This window comes from Apteryx mantelli, chromosome 7 (genome assembly GCF_036417845.1).
Source record: "Apteryx mantelli isolate bAptMan1 chromosome 7, bAptMan1.hap1, whole genome shotgun sequence".
Lineage (NCBI taxonomy): Eukaryota > Metazoa > Chordata > Aves > Apterygiformes > Apterygidae > Apteryx > Apteryx mantelli.
This window is the reverse complement of record NC_089984.1, coordinates 28,983,813-28,997,475: the sequence shown is the minus strand read 5'-3', so window position 1 is coordinate 28,997,475 and position 13,663 is coordinate 28,983,813. Positions and strand designations below refer to the sequence as shown.

The 13,663-nt window shown below is 39.2% G+C and overlaps 1 protein-coding gene across 4 annotated transcripts in view; it reads left to right on the top strand.

Annotated features, from left to right (window-relative positions):
• LCOR (ligand dependent nuclear receptor corepressor) overlaps positions 1 to 13,663 on the top strand; it is an 87,631-nt gene that overhangs the window by 15,133 nt on the left and 58,835 nt on the right. For 3 of the 4 annotated variants that reach the window (XM_067300131.1, XM_067300129.1, XM_067300130.1), the window contains exon 2: positions 2,881 to 2,973. The exons of the other annotated variant lie outside the window; for it this stretch is intronic. The gene's annotated coding sequence lies outside the window, so the exon portion shown is untranslated. The remainder of the gene's footprint in view (positions 1 to 2,880; positions 2,974 to 13,663) is intronic. 4 annotated transcript variants of the gene reach the window in all.

The following is a 13,663-nucleotide window of genomic DNA, read 5'->3' as shown; positions in this document are numbered from 1 at the left end:
TTGCAAGAGATGGACTGGTGCTGAATCAGCTTCTTTAGAGGTAATATTCCCAAAGAATGGGAGAGGCAGTAGGCTACTAGCCATAGAAACCCCCCTGAGAGTAATCCCAATTCCATGGCTTGCTCTGCAGGTGTTCTTTGGGCCCCTCATTACACAAGACTATGGTGGATCGTTCTTGTTCCAGTTTGGTGTCTTCTCATTGAGACATATTCCCTGCCTAAGAGGATACTTGGGTTGTTTGGATGGCACGTGAATCAAGTGAGTCTGGATTGGGTCTTTCTACATGGTCAGCCAGTCATCTGCCTGTTCACCATGACTACTGATTTAGGGATTTTGCATTCACACAAGATTGAAGGTTGTCATAGGGCGTGGTTCCAAAGAAGAGTCAACACAGCAAAAAATGGCTTCAGCCAAGGGCAATTCAGCATTTGTGCTGAATTCCCCTGGAATTTGTCCTCCAACACCTTTGATATTTGAGCAAGGAATATGACAGGACTATGTCAGGCCAGCAAAGTGTTTGGGAGAGATGATTAGAGTAAGAACCATTCCCAGAGCACACCTATTTGGCCATTTAGCAGTGGATTTCTTTGCCTTCCATGGGAGCTTTGTGATTCATGTGGTGGCCTATCCTGCAGGAAGGGGAAGCTGGAGTGTTCCTATCGGTCTCTTCTGTTCTCAGCAGCATACTGTGGAAAAACTCATGCAGCAGATAGTGTTGTTGACTCTAGTTCCTCTCCATATGAGAGGCCTTGATTCTCCAGCATCCTTACTGTAATACACATCTACCCATTTCACCTATGTGGAATCCAAGGCAGACACATCTAACAAACTAAGTGCATGCTTTGTTCTTGAACAGTCTCTTAAGTAATAGCTACTCTTCTAGCTCCTTGGCACATCTTCTCTATTTATAATTTTCTGGGCATGCTTTCAGTGATGATATTGGTGTAAGGCAACCCTTGTGTGGCCGCTTCAGTTTTGCCTCTGGAATTTGGGTCTGGGGCTAAGTAAACTTGCAGAAATCACTCTCTAACTGGGATCACTTGTCCTGTCCATCATGCAGTCCCATGAACATTTGCACCAGCGCAACTGAGGAAGCAATACAGGGTCAGGAATGAGTGGTGGAGCAGAGAAGGGAAGGGCTGCAAAAGCTGCTGTTTCCAGTAAAAGAAATGCTCATCAGACTATGCTGTGAATCCACAAGTTTGGTTGCAGTTTGTTTGCCTCATGCTAGCACTGGTCCTTTAAAAAGGGCAACAGATCACTTGAATATTTTGTCAGTGTCTCTTTGCGCAAAAAGGAAAGGCTAATTTTTATAGTGTCCAGAGCTTTGCATCTTGCTGAAATGCATCAAGTCTCCCATGATCTGGTTCTCGGTTCTATGCTGGCCCTATAATTTGAACTACTTTAAAAGGGTGGTACGATACCTTTAGAAGCTGCATTTTATGAGTCTTTGGCTTGAGGGATGCCTGGGAGTTCTGTCCTTGGAATCTCCTTTGAAATATGCAGGACCAACCAGTCTTTGCCAAATATCAAGCTCATCTTTGGGAGACTGATAGGAACTGTTTCTCTGTTCTTCCCATCACACCACAAGCAGAAGCTGTAGATGTTCACAGGATGTCTCATTTGTAGATATTCAAAGGGTAGCTTTATTCAGAGATTACTTCACTTAGTGGTTGTCAAGAGGAGGGAAGATCTTCGGTCTCCTGCTTCCGCGTGATGGTGTGCATAAACTGAAGCACAAGCCTCCAAACTGGAGCTTGTTCTAAGATACAGCAACTTGATAGGTGGAAATATGGCTTCTGTGGTGTTTTTTTGTTTGTTTTGGGTTTTTTTTCTGGTTGATCTGTGAACTGCCCTAAGTATAAAGCATGTTGTTGCCTCACTGAAGCTTCATTACTTAAAGTAAGAAATCCTGCAAAATTAGCCTGTTCCCTTAATTTGGGAATGAAGTGGAATAACTGGTACTTTGTGTGTAAAAGTCTTTCTGAAAATCAAAGGCTTGACAATCCTTGAAGATGCATACTAGTTATTTAAACTTCTGCATTTCAACTTATGTGGCTGAGGAAAAAAATCTCTTGTAGGCTTTCCGAAGACAGTCAGTTCTTACCTCCTATTGCCTTACCCCTACAGCAGAATAGCGCAGGTGTCCAATGTGATAGATAAGGGGATGTCATTATTCTCTTGAAAGTAACTTAAAGGCAAGACAAGGGTAAAGGGTTTTTATTCTCTTTTGTGAGTAGTTGAACTAGCTGCTTTGGTTCCTTTTCCCAGTGACCACATGAATAAATCTGAACAATACAAGGTTGAGTTGCACCTGTAAAAATTGATTCGTTTTGTTAGCTTCCTCCTGTTTCTGCACAAAGCCATGAGCAGCAGAAGTACTGGAAGAACCTGCTGCGTAGGCTTATGCTAACCATATGTTAACATTGCTTTTAAAAAAATTAAACCCTACCTCCTGCAGAACTTGATTTGCCGTTGAGAAGAGCTTTCCGTTTGCTGGCAGTGAAGGGGAATTTCTCAGTCCCTGGCAATTGTGTGAGGAGATGGCTATTGTTACTGGCTCAAGGGCAGCAGAAAACTTTTAATTTTCCTGCTATTTGATGCCTCTGCAACTCCAAACTGTTTTTCAATGCAAATATTCAGCTGACTGTCCCCTGTTGCTGCTTCTAGGTTTCTTTCAGTTTACTCTTCCTTCCCTTACCCCCAGATTTTCTCAACATTGAGTGTTTGAAATAATTTTTCATGACACATTTTGTTTCCAAACTAACTTTATTTTCTCTTTAGGTCATTTATATATTTGTCTTCACTAATGTTTGTAACATCTCCAAATGTAGTATCCTCTGTGAATTTAACTAACATGCTGTTTACCCTTTCTTCCAGATCCAGTTTCTGATCCTACTTCCACATTTGGGAGTATGCAAGGGACAAACACATCTCTTTGCGTAGCTTGACTGGATATCCCAAGACTAGGATGTTAGTATATTTAAACAATTTTTTTTACATTTCAAAAAAATATATAATCTATGTGCAATTAAGATACTAGCAACATTTTAATGCAATTAGCTTTATTGGGATTATGCATATTCAGAAGCCTGCTGGTAGAAACAGTTTCTCTACAGTTTGACTGGTGCTTATTAATGACTTTAAAAATGGGTGCAGGAGCAGGAAGACTTTCATGGTTGCTTTTTAAATGAGCCAGGCTTATTTAGCAGTATAGTTTTAGTACTCATTCTTGAAAATCTTGGCTCCTGTCTAATAAGATTAACTGCAGGTTAATCCAGGAACATACAAAATCTTTAGATTGTGTTCAAGATATTTATGAAATACCACTTCAGACTTCTCAATGCATAAGTATAAGTCTAAGAGAGTTTTTAAATACTTGAAACAGTGAAATATTGTATTGAAATAACTGCATCAAATAACCTCAATGTACAATATTTTAACAGGTTGGTTGTGCATGTGTGGTGTTTGGGGTTTTTTGGTTTGGGTTGGGTTTTTTCTTTTTTTTTTTCTTTTTTTTTTCTTTTTTTTTTTTTTTTAACGCCCTGCCTTGCAGGTTAGATAATTCTGGTACTTGTCTGGAAGACTAAGACCTTATGCTAAACTACTTTTGAAAATTTGATAATGCAGTCTTCTTTTAAATGTGTTTTGTGATTGTGTAGCTATTGCAAAACAAGATATTGCATGTTTTCTGTTATGTAAGCAATTGCCTGGCAGTAATTAGCAGTTCAAAGCTGATGAAGTCAGTGTTAAGCTAATGTACTATTTTTGAAGTATGTATTTTTGACTTGATCACCTCTTGGAGCATCTCATGTATTCAGATACTACTATATTTAATTGAATTATTTATTGAAACACTACTATAAGCAACTACTTTAATTACAGAAGTGAATTTGATGCTGATAGCTGATGTGTTGAACATAGCCATGCATTTTGCAAGTTCCTCTCCAGCACTGGTGCTCCAGTGTGCTTCCACTTTTGTCCCCTTTTAGATGAAAGGACCCTTCTCATCATGTGGTTTGAATTCCTTTTGTTGTTAAAGCTGTTATCAATCCTATCAGCTAACATTTTAAAGTAATTGACTATAGTTTCTCTGCTTGGGTTTTCACTTCTGCTGTCCAACTCTGTACATGGGCAGTAATTTTAGGTAAGATTGCGGTTCTTCTTTGGCTTAACTATGTTGACAGACATTCCCAGAAGAACTTGTGCTAGGAAAGTGCAGTGTTTTGCAACACTTGTTCTGCTATCTTGTGACATCTTGTTTTAGTAGCTTAATTCCTTTAGTTACCCCTTCTGGTGTTACTCCTATGGTTTTATAGAAAAGCGGGTTTGTGAGTGGTTGCTTACAAGCTTTTCAAAAGGATCTGAAACTCATTGAGTCCTATTGATTATTTTAACTTTATAAAATCTGCTTAAGCAGAATATGTCCTGGAAGTTTAATACTTCCTGAGGCTGTGAATGTGTTTCTAGTATCAAGGAACACTTAAAAAAAACCTATATCTGAAATGCCTTACATCCTCTGAAGGTTATAAAATTGACACAAGTGGAGAGTAAGGTATTTGCCTGAAATTCTGTTATTCAGGCTTCTTGCATACACCATCTTCTGCAATCATTGTTCATTCTTTATGCCATACTTTATTTGTTATATGTGCATGATATTCTTTTTCTTCTAGAGAAATTTATGTGTGAGAAATTCCATGGGAAAAACTATCCAAATTGTTTGTCATTTTTAAGGGAAGATACTTGCAAAATGTTGTAGACATGTTGTAGTTAGTATTACTTCAGACTTTATTCCTTAGGATGATTAGCATGTAGCCTGCAGAAGCACAATTTGTATCGCGTTCCTTCATTATTTATATTGTTGTACTGCCAGAAATTCCAAGGCATAGACTAGGAAATCCATTTATGGAATACTTTTCTGAAAGGACAGTTCAGAAGTTGCAAAAAGAGCTGCATTGGATATAAGTGGACAGTGACCCTGATCTTAAAAGCTGAAGCTTTTCTAGCAAAGCAGCACTCAAAAATGTAACGTGCTTCTGTTTCTACATATAGAGGTTGTTACAGGATATTTCAGTCTCCACTGAATTCAGTATCACAATATGGTGTGGAATGCTAAGTTTAAAAAGCTTTGTGTGTAGATTACCTGGAAAATTAAATTCAGACTTCAAACAAAGGATCAGTAGTAGGCAGAGCCTTAGAAGGTTGAGTATTCTCCTAGTGTTTTTGTTTTCTTAACACCAAAGATGATCTAAGTGTTACTAAGACCCTTTTATTGAGATACCAGCTGTAAAATTGGAACAAGGCTGGCTGTTTTAGAAGGCTGATCTGCAGATGTTTGTCTTTGCAGAAACCCATAATTCTATTGACTGTAATGGAGTGTTCTGAGGGTCTGCCACAATGCAATGACATTGAGAAACTTAGTGTAGAGAAAATGTGGAACTGCTGTCTTCTCTCTCAAGTTCAGCTCACATACTCTGTTTCCAAGGAAAGAACTCCAACTAGACCGAAAATAAAAGTTCTGAGGGGGTAGCATGGCCTCACCTGAAGTACAGTGGATTAAAGGTTGGACTTTGTGAAAGGCCGCTAGTGAGCTGTACTTCAGGAATTCTAGAAGGTCTGGAGTAAACGCAGTTGAGAAGACTGAGCAATGACAAAAAGTGGCACAGAACTCTCTGGCTTGAGGAAGACTTGAAGATGATAGCGGGAGCTAAAATTACTGTGCGCACAGCTCAGTTAAGTGCAATTTAAACTGTTAAATATTCGGCATAATTTTGATATCCCGTGTGATCATCATAAATGATATATTTCCTATCCTGTTACTTTTGCATCCACCAAATCCTGAGGGTTTTGTTCTGAATATGATCTTCAGCTCTGATCCAGTACCTAGTTCAAATGTCTATCTCAGATCTGCAAAAGGGAAAGGCACTCTGAGGGAGCAATCTATGAGGTTAAACAGAGGTTTTGCTTTCAGCAGTGTTGCTAAGTTGTACCAGGTCCTGCCACTTGTTCCTGCTGACATAACTGGATCAGGCCAGGAATTTTTTTCTATCTAGAAATCATGCAGCAAAAAAAAAAATATATTTTAATTCTCTTTAGTTCTGTGAGTGCACCTGTACAGTTGTTTGTACTGCAAATGAAAATTGAAGAGTGTGAATAGAAATGACTAGTTTTAAGCAGTCTTTCCTCCATTCAGTGTTGCTGTCGAGGAAGAAAAAGACAAGCTCACTGTAACTCCAATTTTAGTCATACACAAAATAGTCTAGAGAAAGTGGGCGGCTCTCCTGTGAGGTGTGTCTATAGGCATAGTTTATGGAATTGATGATGTATATCTGAAGCTAAAAGGTTAGTAAAGTTCAAAGAGTTGTTAAATGAAATGATGGCAAACATTACATGGCATTAGAAGTGAGACAGATTTATCAGTCATTTGCTCTTTGGGAAGAGTGCTTCCCAAAAAAGACTGCTGCTAGTCTAAATTGAGTAGTGCTCCATCACATTTGGCAATTGCAGTTCCCACAAACTACTGATACGGTACCAAATTGCTTTACTGCTATAATCTTTAGTTATAAAGTTCTCAGCAACTGTGCCAGCATGCTTCTCTGCATCCAAAGGAATATCAAGGCTTGCAACTTCTAAGGTTGTGTATGTGTAATAAAGGTGCAAATGAAGCACAGGCAAGAATATTTCTGCTAGCATTTTACTTTTGCTGGTACAAGGGTAACAATAGTAATACAGCTATATCTTCAGTGCTATCTGCAAGAGTTATCATGTGCTTGCTTTGTACGATTGTGCTTTTGCTGCTATTGGCATACAAACTACCCTAAAGCTGGTGGGGTTAGTTAGCTGAACTGTGCTCCTTTTGCACTGTGTTTTCACTGCCTTGTGGATTCACAAGCGCATCACTTAAAGTGTATCTCTGAATGTGGCTTAACTGATTACAATTAGTCATTATATTCTGCTTTGTAGCTAATATGAATTCTTTGCTAATGTCTCTAAACCCTAAGATACTCCCCTTTGCATGCTGGTGGTCTTCCTTTCTCCTCTCCACCGCCCCTTAAATTATCCTTTCATTTCTGTGTAGTTGCCGGCAATGCCTAGTGGATTTGGCCTAGATCATCCTTTCTCCCTTTCTGTAGAGACTGTAACTGAACAGTCCATCTGGTAAGGGTACTTTTCCAGGGCTTCTGGGAAGCCGCCTTAAAATATCAAGCTTATATTCACTGTAGTAAAGATTGAACTTTGTTTCCATGATGTAGATTCTGCAGTGCTATGTGACTCCCCTTAATTGAATTGCTTTCTTCTATAGCTCTGCTTCTTCAATACAGGAGTCAAGGGATAGTAACTCCATCTGGGGTCACTTAGAACCTCAAGCAAAATAGCTACTGACCATATACACTTTTTTCATGTGTTTTTCATACTATCTTTCTTTATATCAGTGACTCTTGCTCTGTCCCCTCACAGCTGCCACATGCACATACTCTGTTTTGCTTTATCTGTTGTACAGTTTCCAGCCAGTCTCCTTGAAGAAGAAGCTATTCTTTTCGTTGAAAAGTTTGGAAAAAAAATGGGCAATGTAAACTCTCCTGCCCTGTCTAAATGCTAATTCTCTAATCAGTAGTTGCCAAAGCAACCCTATCAATAAGGGGGGAGGAAACAAAGATTAAAAAAGATATTTTCCCTTCAAGAGCTTGAACTCAGCTATCACAGGTAATCTAGGTTCTGAAGTTCCTTCATCATGTTTATACTTGAAAATTGAAATAGAAAGAGGAGCTAGACACCTTTGTCAGATGAAAAGCTCCAGAACACCTCACAAGAGGCTGACAAGATCTCAGAGAAGCTCGTTAAAACTGACTTGTTCAGACAGAACATGGTTTTATAGTGTATATAGGTGGCTCATGTAAAACAGCTATGGCTTACTTGACTGGGGACATCAGTCTTTCCAGGTGGGTACTTGTGCTAGGGGAGCACAAGTATGTGCTATAAAAATGAAGACTGTATATGTAGTGAATAACTTTAAACTTCACCATATCACCTTATTTTGAACTACTGCACCAAACTCAAATGACAGTTCTTCTATAGTGCTCTGACTTGGGGGTGGGAACAGCTTTCCTGGAGTTGGATGTAATGACTTCTGCGTTATTCATGCCTGCTTTCCCCTCCTGGAGGTTTCTGCTGTTGTAGGGACAGCTCAGCTGGCTGCTCCTGAGCCTGCTAGCTAAACTAACAGTTTATAGCGTGGTGTATTAGAGTGGACAAAAATCCGTGTTTTTAATCAAAATCTAGGATAAAATTTATTCACTAGCATTGTAGTGAAATAATCATTTGACCTAATGAAATGGTGCATCTTTGCATTTCGTAAGAATTTTGAGGATGCTGTTAGCTTGCCACTCACAAGGCGCACTCATCGTTGGGACAGTCAGGTAGTGGCTTGCCACAGAGTTCTGTTTGATATCAGATAACAGAGTAAGAAGGCATTGACTTAAGTCAGTGTTGAATGATGATGTATAACTGAGCTTTCCGGTAGAAAAGGAGGTGAAACCAGGATGGGCTCTGAAGTGTTTGCTAGATCACAGCTATGGCTTAGCAGACACTCTTTCTGCTGGCGATCTGTGTTTAAGTGGATTCAGCAGTTTGCCTACCCTTTTGGGGCTGTTTGTTTAGCTGAATTTTTTAAGGTGGCCTGGTTCTCTGGGTGGCTGTGAGTTGCAGAGAATGATGTGGGGAAGGATTGAGCTTCTAGAATTAAGGAGAAGGGCCTGAACCCATTTCGATAGGGTTGCTACAGAATTTGAAATATAGCCCATAGTAATAGTTTAAACCACACTTGTAACACACTTTTGTACGATATTAATACATATCTTTTGAGGCTGGAATGGAAATCACTGGTATCTTAAGCTTCCCTATGTACAACTTGTTGGGGGAAAGAGAAGTTCTTCCATGTTTTAAAACGATTGGAGCCTCCGCTATACCTACCTGTGGCAACTTGTTCCTCCCAGCACACCTGACTCTGCCTGATCTGGTACAAGCACTACTGTGGCCATGAAATAAACTGGAGCAGTGCATTGACCCTGCTGGCAATATAATCCCTTCTGTGGGAGGTATTTTCCAGACAGATCAATTCTATCTACTGCAAGGCTATTCTAATGCTTGTGCTGGGGTAACATAAGATACAGGGATAAATAATGGTGGTTAATGAATGTCATCTTAACTTTGCTTGGCAGTGTAGCATTAACAGGCTGTCTCCAAAGAAGAAAAGTTTCGAGTTGTTTTTTTTTTTTTTTCCCCCCCTGTAATAAGCAATGCAATGCTATTGTATATGGAAAAAGTTGCTTAAAGTTGAAGGAAATGTTTGGGTCTCCAGATGAAAATTTTTGTTCTGTAATGTTTTGTACTTGATAGCACTCTCATTCTTGGGCTAATTGACTCTTTTAATCTCTTCAGAAACTGTCCGTCTCTGGCTAGTATTGTTTCTTCTCAGTGAAGGATGCACCTGAGAGCCTGCTAGAGCTTCAGGCTTGGAGGGAAAACAATTAAAGGCACCATCTTTGGACTGAGATACTTTAAAAAAAAGGCAAATATTGCCTTGAATTTTTTTGTTGTTAAAACATGTTTTTCTCATCTAGATAGAATTCTACAATTAAGGAACCACTAGGTTTTTTTTGTTTTGGTTTGGGTTTTTTGAGAGAGAGATAGCAAAAGGGCTGTTATTGAAATTCTTCTGTTGTCATTCTTTGCCATTTTGTGATATCTGGGTTTTCTGGTTCATTTTCTAAAGTAATAAGATGCAAGTATTTATGTGAGAAGATTCCAAGATCAGGTCCTGCATTGGTGGTGACTGGTTGTGGAGAAAACCAACTAGTCGTACAGTAAACTTCTTGATCTTGAGTTAAAACATAAAGCAAAACCCCACAACCCCTGATTTGAACAGCTAGCTGGATTAAAGGGGTGCAGTATCTACAAGCCAGAAGATCTATTGTCCTTCCCGCCCCTGCAAATCCACATGAAGATTAAAGCTCAGTCTGCCAGAGCAATTGCTGCATCTTGAGATGATGTTGAGACAGCCATTGCGAAGAGTCCTTGGATTTTCCTGAATTCTCCTGCTGAGACTTTTCCTTGAAGATAAGGAGGCTGTATGCCTTCGTATAATTCTCTTCTTGATATCCGATCACAAAAAATTTCTCTTGGGGCAGGGAGGGGGGAAATGGTCCATATTATGACTTTTGCCTTGCTATACTCTGGCAACAAGAGTTTGTAAATTGTCACTTTAAATTGTCACTTTGCTGTTTTGGTTTTTTTTTTCTTTTTTTTCTTCCTTTGGCGGGGGGCGGTACTGCTGCAGAGTGGAGAGATGATTCTGCCAGTTTGTGCTAACTTAGGATAGGGAGACCTGTTTCCATTTCTGGCACTGCCAAACTGCTTGATAACTTGTTTTCTTTGTGTCTTACTCTCTGCCTGTAGAGGAGATGAGAACTCCCTGTTGCAGCGGATGCTGGGAGAATAAATGCATTAGGTTCTGAGGGGCTTTGATAAAGAAAGCCATGTTAACGCCTCATGTACCTACATTCCAGAGAGTATTGCTGTGTCTGCCCATTTAGAAACTTGTTTTAGGGGGTTCGGTGGAGCTCTCTTCCGTTGTGGAGGCGAGTACATTGCAGTACCGTTATTGTTAGGATACGGAGCTGTCTTTCCACTATACTTAGCTCATTAACTTTTAAGTGCCTTGCTGTGAGTATGATATTCCATCAGAGAAAATGTGCTTAGACTTAATTCTCAGAGGAAGAAGAATTGCATTTGGCTGAAAGGATGCTTGAAGAGAAAAGTGAGGATGTCCTGCTACAGTTTCCTGCTTAATAAAGTTACAGCCCAGTGATGGAATTCAGTGAATCAATTTGGGGGAGCAGGGGAGGTCTTGCAGTATGGATGGCTAAAAGCACTCACTATCAACAGTAGTTGTCTACTGCTGTAATAGTTTTTTGTGCCTGTTTTGGTTTCTCATCTTACTACTGTAGTATGTTCCTGTAACAGTGAAATGGCTGTTTGGCAGCCTCTGTGCCTCACTGGCCTCTTGACTGCTTCAAGTGAACTTTCTCTGCTGGAGATGCTGCTCCTTAGGGAATAAAGCATTAGTCTGGGGCTCAAGGATTCCTCTTCTCTTCAGCGCTAATGGCCTGTCAAGGAACCTTGGCAAATGATTTCACTTTTTTTGTCTTGTATTCCCAAGGTATTCTAGCAACAAGCAGTACAGAAGAACTAGATATTACCATATAGGACTTGGTTATGCCTGTTCTTGTTGTTGAAGCATTGTTTTAAGCAGTTGCTATCTTAACATCTTCCTGTAGGTAGGTCTTCTGTATGCATGTGTTTATACTGCTCTTACAGAACCTAGGATTGCTCTTCAAGGTATATAGGGGAAAGCCCTTGTGCTTACTCAAGCTTCTGTTGTCTTTGGAGCAGGGATGTCTACAGTTAGTCCCGGAGCAGTGCAGTTTCACTAACATAAAGAAAAATATATAGGCTTGAACTTTGAAAAATTACTGAAGATGTGCTGCCTTTTCCTTCTTTGTTCTCCACAACATAAAGCTGAGACAGTTGTTTTCATTTCTACTTTGGGTACTTATGGAAAGATCTGTCATAGGTGGATATGATCTTTTATGTTGCATGCATAAAGAATATGTGCAACTTATAATTATATGCATGTGCTGAGACTTGATGTATATTAATAACTGTCCTGTAGATTTTTTTTTTTCTTCTTAATTCTCCCTTGTTGCTTGGTCTTGCCTTTCTATTAAGTTGCCTGTGTCGGAAGCATTCAAGTTTAATAGATCTTGTCCTAAAAGGGACAGAATTCCCGTGTTGCGTGTAGACTGCAGGATTTTTCTGAATTAATTTCTGCTTCAAATCCCATAGCGGTGGATAAATATATCCAATCTTGACCAAAGAATCTAGGCATGAGAAATCCAATAAAAGCCTGGTGCGAGATGGTGGTAGTTGCTTCCTACTAGTTAATGAGACTCCTGATATTATGAATGTAAATGATGGAGAGAGTACAAGTGGACTAGATCTTAAAGTGGCCAGCCCACATACTTGCCCTAAACAGCCTCTCCAGAATACTGGGCTAGGTGAAGTGTTGGTCTCATTCAGCAGTGTGTTTCTTATGTTTTCTGTTGCATATTTGTAAAACAAAGGATATCTTATGTCTGACTGAATTTGACTAGCTTCCAATTTTAGCCACTGAATCTCGTTATCTATTTGAGAAGCTGTTTTTCCTGTTTCTAGATGTGTTTTTTTGTGGTTTTCTTGTCGTCCCCCCCCCCCCTTTCCCCTCCCAGCAGTGGTGTTGGATTGCATCTGCTTTGGTAAGCAGCATCAGTGATCCAGCCTTTGTTGTTTGTTTTTTTTGCTCTTCCTGTCTTTGTATCTTCTGCAAACTTAGTGACTGCTTTCTTCCAAGTCACTGACTAAAATGTTAAATGGCATAGGGCCATGAACCAACACTTGAGGGACCCCACTAGCAATGTTCTTGATATTGGCTCCCCATTGATACTAATGTTTCAACAGCTATGATTTAGGGGGTTTTTTCTTTGTTTTGGTTTGGGGTTTTTTTGTGTTTTTGACTGGAACTAGCAAAAAAAACCAAAAAAATGTGTGGTACCAGACCAAAGATGCTACGTAAATCTAAAAATATTTTATCAAACTTACTACTGTTGTTCATCAAACTTGTAGTCTCATAAAAGTCAAGTTAAATAAGGTGTTTTTTGTAAGTCCATGTTGCTTGACACTGGTTTTGCTCTTAATTCCTCAGTAGTCAAGTTCCTATGGCCTGTTCCATTATTTCTGAAAATCGATATCAAGTTGAGACCCCAGTAATTATCTTCTGTTTAATGTTTTGACATTTCAAAGGTGTAGGGTTTTTTTACCAGTCCCTTTGAACTTTCTCATTATTCCAAGACTTTCTGTAATTGAACACTGCTTCAAATATTTTTTTTAACTCCCAGAAAACTAGCATTTTGAGACTGTCAACTTATAAATGTTAAATAACACCTACTTGTTTAGTTTTGTTGAATGATGGTATGTCATTCAATTAAATGTTTGTTAATATACTACCATATTCCAGGGCTTTTTTAGCTAACATGCATATGTGCTACCTTCTTGGTTTCAACTTTGCTCACCCTAGATCTTCATGTGTCTCTTTGCTCAAACTTCTATAACACTTCTGAATTTTGATTTCTGTTCTTTGTTGTGGATCCCCCCCCACACACACCCCATGTCCCACTTCCAACTTGTTATTTTGTCTCCTGTTGGACCTTAGTCACCTTGTTTCTATTAACAGTTCAGAATTCTTATATCCTTAATGTTGCTTTGAGGGTATATATTAAAAAGTTCTTAAATAGTTAATTTCTACAAAGATGTAGACAATTATTATCTTATTTGGCTCTATTTTCAGCTTTTTCAAGCTGGTCTTTTAAAGTGCAAAATGTATATATTTCAGCTTGATACCTACTATAAATAAATGGTGGAGGAGTTGGTCGTTTTATTTTCTGGTGGGACATTGTCTATAATATCTAGTATACTTAACTGGTACCCTGGCTAGCACTTACTTATTCTGTCTTGATCTGTGAATATCAGTTCATAAACTAGATCTCAAAATGACAGTTGTAGGGCTGAA